Here is a 9889-nt window from a genome sequence, read left to right as displayed (position 1 = left end):
ACTATTTACTAGCAGATGAAACTGCTGGCTTTTTGCAGGATTTTTAGCTTTCTCTTAGATGAGCAGACTTTGGCTGTATTTAACACTATGTCTTTCTTTGGAAAGGGTGGAACAGTTTATTAAATATTTGCTGTCTCATGCTCTTCCGTTTCTAATAAAATTTCACTCATGAGCAACAATGTTCTCCATCCAGATCTGCTAATGAGTCTTTCAGTGTGTAGTGACTGAAAGTAAGTCCTTCAGAAACACGGTGTGTAAATTGTTACTTGTATCAAGATAATCCCCAAAGGGAGAGTAAATAAGTGTCTGTGTTTTATCTTAAACCTAGAAATGTAGCAGGGTTTGATTGCTGTATATGGTAAAATTGAGACTGAAAATAAGCAAATGGCTGATGTCAATATCAAAAAAAAAAAAAAAAAAGGTGTGGTTTCATGAACTGAAGATATTACTCAGAAGCCATCGAGATTTCTGTGGCATAGTAGGTTGGCTTGCAACAAAATGGGAAAGGGCAATTAGGATTACATTTTCTTAGTCTCTGTCCCTGGACTAGTTTAATTTTCTAATACTCTTATTTTCAGTGCAAGAGTATCTACTCCTGGTTTTTAAAAGTGTTATCACCTTGTCTTTGTCTCATGACAAAAATATTTGGGCTTAATTGTGGTCTAGGGAATTTAAACAAACAGAAGAACTGGCTATCTTTATTTTTGTTTATGACCCTACAGGCTGTATATGCAATGAATGAGTCAAAAACTCTGCAATTAAGGTACAAAATTTAAGAAAGTGAGACTTAATATACCATCTTTAAAAAAAATTGTCATGTTACTTAACTGGATGTTTTTGTATGTCTTGTCATTCTTAAAAAAAAAGAGATTAACCAGATTATTTCCTGTATTGAGTATGTTCTTAAATGGTTGCTATGACAATTGCCTTCCATTTTCCTCCTTGTAGGCTTATCTCTTTTTGTTTCTATAGAGGGAGTTTGCCAAGGTAAGAATTAAGAAGTTTTTCCTTCCCCCCCCCCCCCCCATTTCAAGGATTTTGTATTTTGAAGAAAAAACCCAAAAGTTACAGTCAAAGCCTTATCTTTCTGGTGTGTCTGTTCAGATTCTGCCTTTTAAGGTTTAAAAAAAAAATATATAGGATTTAAGTCTTTACAAAAGACTTATACAATAATTTTTCGCTTAAGAGAAATGAAATGTTCTTGTCATCAATTAAACATTTAATGGCTATGAAAATTTTTCTTTATGAACTTACTGAGAAAATACCACATATACAGAGACCACAGTGCCTGTGCAGGATAGTTTAAGTGACTGTCTTACACAGCTGCCAAGCAGGATTTTCAGTGGTGTGATTATGCAGAGAATCTTGCAGAAATCTATTTTTAAAAAGTGTTTGACAAAAAGAAAGTTGGAACTGGAAGGAAGAATAAAGCCTGGTTTTACACTTTGCTAAACCACATTTATTTGTTTATTGTTCTGAAAGTACGGATACATTGAAATATGAAATTTTAATTTGATTTCTCTGGAAGCTCTGGAAAAAATTTAATTAAATAATTTTGTAAGCACAATGCCTTTAATAAGTTTGGGGTCATATTCTTAAGTGTTGGAAGGATGTGGTTCTGCAGAGTCTTTTTGAAGCTTTTCAGAGAAGGGTAAAAGCAAGAAGAGGTTAAGTCTGTCCTTTCCTGTGTAAGCAGGGAAAGTCTGGCATCAGATTCACAATTCTGAAGAATGATAAAAAAGTTTTTTGTAACAACTCCTTCACCCTTTCTGTTTATAAATATCAACTGTGCGTTTGTATCAGTCTTCTAATCTATTCTTACATTTTATGTGGTCTTTTAAACTCAGAATAAGCTAGCTGTTCTTGGTTCTGAAAATCTTCTTTACTGTTTTTCTTTGTGATCTTTACCTGACCTTCCTTAGCATCTTCACCTTCAGTTCCTACTTCTTCCTGCAGAGAGCAAAGAAGTATTGAAAAAGGAAGTAAAATAAATGCCATTAGACATCTAATACAAATGGATTGGAAAGTATGTCTAGTAAACTAAAATATTGTTATATTTATCTTAAATGGTTCTCTTAAGCTCTGTAGGCCCTGGTTCATTTGCTACCTTTCCTTGGATTCATTTTCATAATGTGCCTGGGTAATTTTTAGGGTAGGAACATAAGAATAGTCATACTGTATAATACTTCAGCTCAATGAGGTAGGATTTGACAGTGGCCATTCTTATACGTGGATTGAAGCTTACAATAATGACATTACATGCAAAATTTCCTCTCAAACTCCAAAAGTTTGTGGCTCAAGGACTTCCTGTATCAGAGGTTATTTCTTTTCATATTAGGTAAGACAAATGTTTTCTCTCAAGAATTTAACATGTAGGAGCCATCTGAATTTTAAGCTTTCACATCATTCTGCTTCAGGAAGTTCCACAACTTCACAGGGAGAGGATCCTTTGTTTTGTGTTTTGCACTCAACACCTGCTAACTTTCCCAGTTCTTATGTAGGAAGTTATAGTAATTTCTTCAGAATTCTATTTATGCCACTCGTGATTTTTATTGATCTCTATCACATCTTCTATTATTTTTAACTTTTCAAGCTCAGGAGTCCTAGTTGATTAAATCCCCTTGTAGAAACAATTTCATACCCTTCCCATCCTTGTTGTCCCTGCCTGAATCTTCTTCACTTCCATGTTACTCTTCCCAGGTTGCAGAAAATCAAACCTGTACACAATTTCGAATGGTGTGTGTATTACAGATTTATACAGGGGTGTAAAACTTTTGCTCTCTTTTTCTATTTGGTTTTTTACCCACTGCCAAGCAATCAGTCTAGAACTGCTGTCCCTCCATGTTCTCATTCCCAAATAGGGACAGCCATCTTAGAGTCGATCATTTCGTGTAACTAGCTAGAATTATTTTTGTGCAACACTTTACATTTACCTATCTTGAACTTCAACTGCCATTACCATCAGTTACTGTCTCCTTTGGTAGGTCTTTTGACTGGTTCTCTCATACTTAATCTGTGCCACCATCCTTAACAACTCAGTATCATCAACAAATTTGGTCATGCCCTTTTTCCAAACCACTTATGAATATTCTGAAAAGCAAAAGCACAGACCCCTGTGGGCTTCTCCTTTGCTATGAAAACTTCCCATTTACTCATACATTTTTCCTTTCTTTTGACCAATTATTTACCTATGGAAGTAACTTTTCTCTTACTACATGACTGTATCTTTTCCTTAAGAGTCTATGATGTGAGTTTTTGTGAAATCCATTGAGATTAACATTACCAAGACCTCTTTTATCTATGTGCCTTTGACCCCTTCAAAAAAAATCTAACAGTCTGTGAGTCTGGACTTCCCCTCCAAAGGGTTGGTTTTTCTTTTCCTGTTTGTGCAGCAGTCCATCTGTTCCTCCTACTCATTTTCCTGGTAGGTTTATCGATTTGATGTTTCATGTATGTCAGATCCTCAAACCTTTTGATTAGATTTTTGGCCCCATCCCAGTGGAAACGCACAGAAGTTATACACCACCATTAGTAGGCAAGGTATTTTATTCCTGAAATTCCAGCTAAATTGCTGTCTAAGTATCATTTGAGCCTGAAAATTTGTTGGTGTTCATTTGATCTATTCAGTCCACAATCTATTCTATCTGCACCTTGATTTGATTCAGATCTTTTGAAGAGAGAGACTGAGACTGAGATCCAAATTCCAAAGTTAAAACCAGAAACACTAAATACCAAAAAATCATTTAATCTTTCTGCTCTCACCTTGTATTTTGCCGGTGCTGACCCCCAGGTGTTCTTCACAGATTTCTGCTTTGATGTGTTTTAGGAAAGGATCTTTGATGATACGAAGGAACCAATGATTTTGTTGCTCTTAGAGATATTAAACATATGCTGCTTTACCTCAATTCTTCATTATAAGAGGTCCTTTAATAGCTGTTTCTCTGAAAAAAAAAATACATGGCTTGCAGATATTTAGGAGAAAATACAGGTTAGTACAAAGTCAAAAAAGGAATATTTCTTTATGTTTGTACAGCACTAACAATTAGTCTATGTGTCAATGGATTTGGAGTGTCAACAATGTTGCAGGTTTTTCTCATACATGTTATAGAATTTGCATCACAGATATTCATTTTGTGTTCAAATCGTTCTTCACATTGATTTTTTTCAGACAGGGCATTTGTTCTCAGTCATTTGACAAACCCAAAAGAAGCTTGGGACTCAGCTGGCAGAAGAATAAACTATGCTTATTTTCAGCAGAGTTTGGGGCATCTTCTAAGTTACAAATCATGCAAGTCCTACAGCAATGTCTTACCAGTTTTGCTAGGTAATCATAACCTGCAGAGGACAAATGGAGAGTACAATTTGCTCACATGTTGGGTGGCCCTTCTCTTACCTTCCCAGGATGGGTGAGACCCATGAGGTAGCTACTACTGGCACCAAAGCAAGATAAACTGATGAATCAATGAATGTACACATTTCTGTGAACACAGATCATTTTGCCATGCTGGAAACCATAGCATAGGATCACAGAACCATGGAATGACTTTGGTTGGAAAAGACCTTTAAAAGTTATCCAGTCCAACCCCCCTCTCTTGGCAGTTCAGGTACAGAAGCAGATACAAGTCTTTTACTAACATTGTATTGTATAGATAAGCAAAAGACACTATACATTTAGGAATGCAGCTTCTTATCTGTATCATACAACTATCCTGTTTTGCTGCTCCAAAGAAAGGCTAGATTTTTCTCACAGCTGCTTTCCGCAACTGAAAGGCTCAGGTTTTAGAAAACTGCTTTATTTTTCTTTTGCTGTAGTTAAATTACTTAAATTGACACCTTTCAGAATCTATTTCTCCTATATAAGTGTCCTCTGTGGTAGTTCTTTGTTTTTTGTGTGAGCATTATCCCAGATTTACTGTAGACATTGTAACAAAGAGTAGGCAGCTGTAGCTGTGCTTTTTTAATGTCAAACAATCTCTGTCAGCATGCCTGTTCTTCCTGTATAGATTATTTTAGTTTGTGTTTGGTTTTCTGTTCATAGTGGAGCCACAAGGGATATAACACTGCCCCACCTGCAATGTCTAAATCCTTACAGAGCTGAGTTTCTCAATATGCCTGTAGAAAACCAAAACATGCAAATCCCATATTGGATGGCTAGCACAAACAAGGTTGGTTTCCACAGCACAGCTTTGAACAATTCTAAGTATTCCTGTCATGTTGCATTTTACATAACATTGCCATTATACATGGAATTCATTTAGACATCTCAGAGGTGAACATAATGGATGTCATGATGAGGAATTAAAAACCTTTAGGAACGTTTGCTGGCCCTAGTGAGATCAGAAATACAAAGAATCAATTAATAGCTCTGCCAGTCAGTCTATCATGCAGATCTCAGTAAGGGAGTTATATAAAGCATTTTTGCCCAGGTAATAATCACATCTTCTCCAGGATAACCTGATAAAATTCTGTTTATGTATTGCTTTTTAAATGAACTGCGTATTTTACATGCTTGCTTTCTCATTACATTCTTAACTGAATTTAAAAAACAAACAAACAAACTACAAAAAAACCACCCAACAACACAACAAAAAAAATCCCCCACACAATCACATTTGCTTCTAAAGCAAAGTTTCCCCAATCTGCACCTGGCTCCTGGTGGGTTGGTGGGTTTGCACCTTTCCCCAGGCTCAGGCTTCTCCTGAGACCTGTGGCCAAGTGGGGAGAAAGGGCAGGACTTCTGCTTTTCTAAAATTTGCTCCGCTAAATTTGGAGTTCTCGTGATTTGTGAATCACAGCTCTTTAAATAGATGGAAATTAGGCTTGCAGGAGAGGCAGCAGCTCCTGCTCCCATTCTACTTGCAGGCAAGTGGGATCCCAGACCTGGGATCTAACTTCCCGCAGAGCCAAGGCAGCAGCCAGCAGGAGCCTATTTTTCTGGGGAAAATGAGTTCCTTGTCCCTGCAGGAGACTGGACATTTTGCTGAGTGCTGATTTCAGCAGGAGCTGAGAAACAGAAGCAGCTACTTTCTACAGAGAGGAGAGACTGCTGTGCACCAGGGTAGTGAGAGCTGACTCCCAGGAGAGACCCTTCCAAAACACATGTAGGATGCCAGCTACAGCAGTATTCCCCAAATAAGTGGTGGCACTGTGATGTAAAAAAAGCCCAAATCCAAAAAAAGGTATTGTTTTCCTACTCATTACTGAGACTATCCACATAATGGCTTCCCAAAACACGTTGTGCTCTACACTCTGCTTCACATGTTGTTTCTTGCTTAAAACCCATGGCAAGTGAATGAAAAACCATGCAAAAGAAGTCATGTCATGTGAGAGATTTACATTTCCTAAGTAAATTGTGACTTTTTCATACACGTAGTAATTTCCTCAAAATATTCCATACAGATTTTTAAAGAAGTTAAGTGCTGTGTGTGGATATTCAGGTGACCGTGCTGTCCTCCCTCTCTTCCTTTGGCCCTGCATAGATGTTTCCACAGCTGAATAACATCTTGAAGTGATATCCAGAAGCTTGACACCTGTTTTAACCTCTGCTCTGATTCAGGTAGGTAGCCCTTCCAAATCGTGGCTTCTCAGCAGGGCAAGATAGCTCGGCGAGTCTTCCCGTGGCATTGAAAGCTGTAAGTACTAAAAGCTAAGCAGAGACTTTTCACAGGATAGATGTTTTGTTTTGTTTTGTTTATTCTGGTGTGCTGAACTAAATGGAACTGGAAATGGTGCCCTTGTAAATCATACCAGGACATCATTCCTCCTTGTGCTGGCAGGTGGCACATTGTGGTGGCATTGGTGGCTGGGTTGGCCCCTTCCTGGTGCTGCAGGAATTCTGCCCAGTGACGTTCACGTCACAGGTAAATAAAATCTGTGCAATAGAATGCCATTTTGGAATTAAACAGGAAGGTAAATTTAGCTTTAAGCTGGAAAAAAAAAAAATTCATGCTGCCCTGAGTGTATAGATTTTTTTAGAGTGGGATTTTAAAAAAAAAAAAAAGTAGGTCAGTATGCTTTGTAAATCTTGGTGCAGCTCCTCTATGGAACCTTTCAGAGTGGTCTTTTGTAAGGTACTTAATCAATTTTTCTACATTGGATGCTAATTTTCATCATTATTACTTAAAAGAATTCATAAACATTCACAGCAATCAATAGGAAAACTCATTTCAATTCCCATTCTTTGGCAAATTCTCATTTGAAGGGAAATATTTATTTTAATCTTGTTTGTTGGCTTTCAAATAATCACCATGGTAATATTTGCAGGAGACTTGCAAATCTTTATATAATATTAGCAGTGGATTTTGTACGTTCTTTTGGTGGTTACTCTTGTGGATTTATATAAAAGCATCAATAGCTATTCTTCAGCCTTTTACTGAAAACTTTTTTTCCTGCTTTTTACTGTAGGTAAGAAAGATTGACCTAAATAATTCCTTCATAGGAGACTATAGAATGTGGGACATGCAGGGCCCATTGCAGCATTTCTTAGGTGTTCTGAATTGATTGGAATGAGCCACTAAACCCTCAAACAGCAAAATAATTGGAGACACTCTCAGCCCAAATGACTAAAGTGAAAATCAACTCTAATGACGTGATCAAATGTCTTGCCAAAACCATCATAATAATAAATACTTCTGCTTTGAATGACATGTTTTACTGTAAAATACTTTCAGTTAGAATATTCCAGTGGTGAGTCACCTAGATTCCACCTTAAAGCTTTCATTTTATCTTTCTCTATGTAGGTTATACAGTGAACAGCATTTGGATCAGAAGTCTCATTGTGCATATTAATCTGAGGGGGATATTTTCACTGTTCATACGTGGGGTTTGAGACAATGATTTAAAAAGGGATGGGATTTTTTTGGTATGTCCTCTGCGGATAGTTAGTATAATTGCCATGAATTTGGCCAGGTGTGGCTAAATAACATTTCAGGCAAAGAACTAAGAGCAAAGCTTTTTACACAATAATTTCCTGGGTAAGATTCAACAAAATGAAAACTCATCAGAAACCCTGCTGGGATTCCATCAGCAAGCATTTATTTGCAGTTGCTGTTACACCTACTTACACAGTAATAATATAGCAGTGAGTTAAGTCACTATGCCAATGCAAATTAGCTTTATTTTGAATCAAACACTAGATTTTAAAATGTATGATGAAACAGAAAAAAAAATCCCTGTAATGCCACTAGATGCACGCAGAAAACTGACAGGACTCAAAAAAAAAAATAAAAACACCTGCACATTTACTCTGGCCTCTTCTATTGCTGCTGTTTTGTATGCTGATATATCCCATAAGAGTACATAGTCTATTTATAGTATGTATCTGGAACATATGCTTTTCTCCTCTGCTATAACTAGATTTCCTTTAGCCAGAGCCTTGCCATCTGTGATTTTTTTTTTTTTTTTCAGTAATGGTCCCGTATTTCAATCTCGGGAGAAATTGTCCAAAGTGGCCTTTTTTTGTCTGGTTTTTAATACAATCTTTTCTCACCCTCAGAGGGACTGTGGTTTTCCTGAGACCTGTATGTCCTGCGTGTGTTTGGTTTTGGTGATGCAATTGTTAATCTTGGAAAAGGATCTAACATTAAGAGATGAATTTCTTAATGTCATGGACTGATTTCTGGTGCTTGACCCCGAACTATTAAAAAAAAAAAACCCAAACAACTTCCAGAATAAAATAAAAACTTATAAAAAGACTAAGAATAAAAGCTTTTGTGTACTGGGTTTATTTGGGTATCATGGGAGAATTCAGGTGCCCAAATCTCACCGAAATTCAACCTCCCTTAGAATCCTTTGAAAATCTCAGATGTTGCCAGCAGGCACTCAGTGATCACAATGATGAAGCGTGGGATTTTGAACCTGAACAGAATAATAAGAATTCAGATGTCGAGCTATGTAACAACAATAGAGATCTAAATTTTATCCTGTATTTCAATCTTCAACATGTTACAAATTTATTCAAACATTCTTTTCCCTTAAGTGCTTTTCCTTTGTTTCCAGGAACTAAGCACAGATCTACCTTGGAGTCTGCCAGCAAAGCTATTTCAGTCAGGGGTGTGAAGGCAAAGCTGTGGTGACAGAAGAGCAAGCAAGACACTTGTTCTGGCACTGAGGCCCCTGGCATCTTTTGTGAGCACACATGGAGGGTAACAAATGCTCAGGAAGCATCAAGCTCGCACATGGCTCAGTCAGCCTGAGAAAAGCCCCTCTGCAAAAGCAGAGGGAGGTGTTTGCTGGTGTATTAGCAGGACCCTGTCATGCATCTACATGAGTCTGTGCAGTAAAATCATGTAGCTCTGGCATCACTCCTGGATTCTGGAGCCTGTGTTGTCTGCTCCACAGACACTAGTTCATCCCAGGGCTTCTCTTGAGGGAATCTGGGTTTGTTCTTGTTGAATCACTCTTTGTGAGTACTTCTTTACTAGTTAATACAGGTAAGACTGTCAGATTTGGCCCCCTCTTCTCAAGTTTCCAATGCTATCCTAGGAGATCCTACACTCAGGCATTTCATTTTTTCTTATGGAGTTATCTTGCATTACTTATTTAAAAAAAACCCTGCAAAAATCCCCAAAACAACAAAGAAAAAAATTCCAGGCTGATGTTGCTTTAGCAAGGGGTTGAACTAGATGATTTCAAGAGGTTCCTTCCAGCCTCAACCAGGCTTTGATTCTGTGGCACACGCTCTCTACCTACCAGCAAAGGTGTGTCTGTCAGGACAGTAATACCAAAACTGCTGTTCTATCCACTCTGGAGTGGTTTTGCTATTGCTGGCTGGATCAGCATGGAGTTAGGCAGAGTTTGGATGCAAAGGCAACACAAGCATAGGATGCAGAGTAACACCAACTCTCTTTGGCTTCAGAAGATGTGCAGAGACATTCACCTCCTGTTTTCA

At 37.7% G+C, this 9889-nt stretch overlaps 1 long non-coding RNA gene across 1 annotated transcript; it reads right to left on the bottom strand.

Moving 5' to 3' along the window:
- Nucleotides 1–1438: 1438 nt before the first annotated feature.
- LOC135406485 (uncharacterized) lies at nt 1439–5721 on the bottom strand. Its single transcript, XR_010426288.1, has 4 exons — nt 5646–5721; nt 3763–3941; nt 1823–1950; nt 1439–1723 (listed from the first exon to the last, which is right to left on the bottom strand). It is a non-coding gene; the product is annotated as an uncharacterized LOC135406485 (long non-coding RNA).
- Between the last annotated feature and the right edge of the window lie 4168 nt (nt 5722–9889).

This window comes from Pseudopipra pipra, chromosome 2 (genome assembly GCF_036250125.1).
Source record: "Pseudopipra pipra isolate bDixPip1 chromosome 2, bDixPip1.hap1, whole genome shotgun sequence".
Lineage (NCBI taxonomy): Eukaryota > Metazoa > Chordata > Aves > Passeriformes > Pipridae > Pseudopipra > Pseudopipra pipra.
The sequence above is the reverse complement of the archived record's forward strand: the minus strand, read 5'-3'. Positions and strand labels throughout refer to the sequence as shown.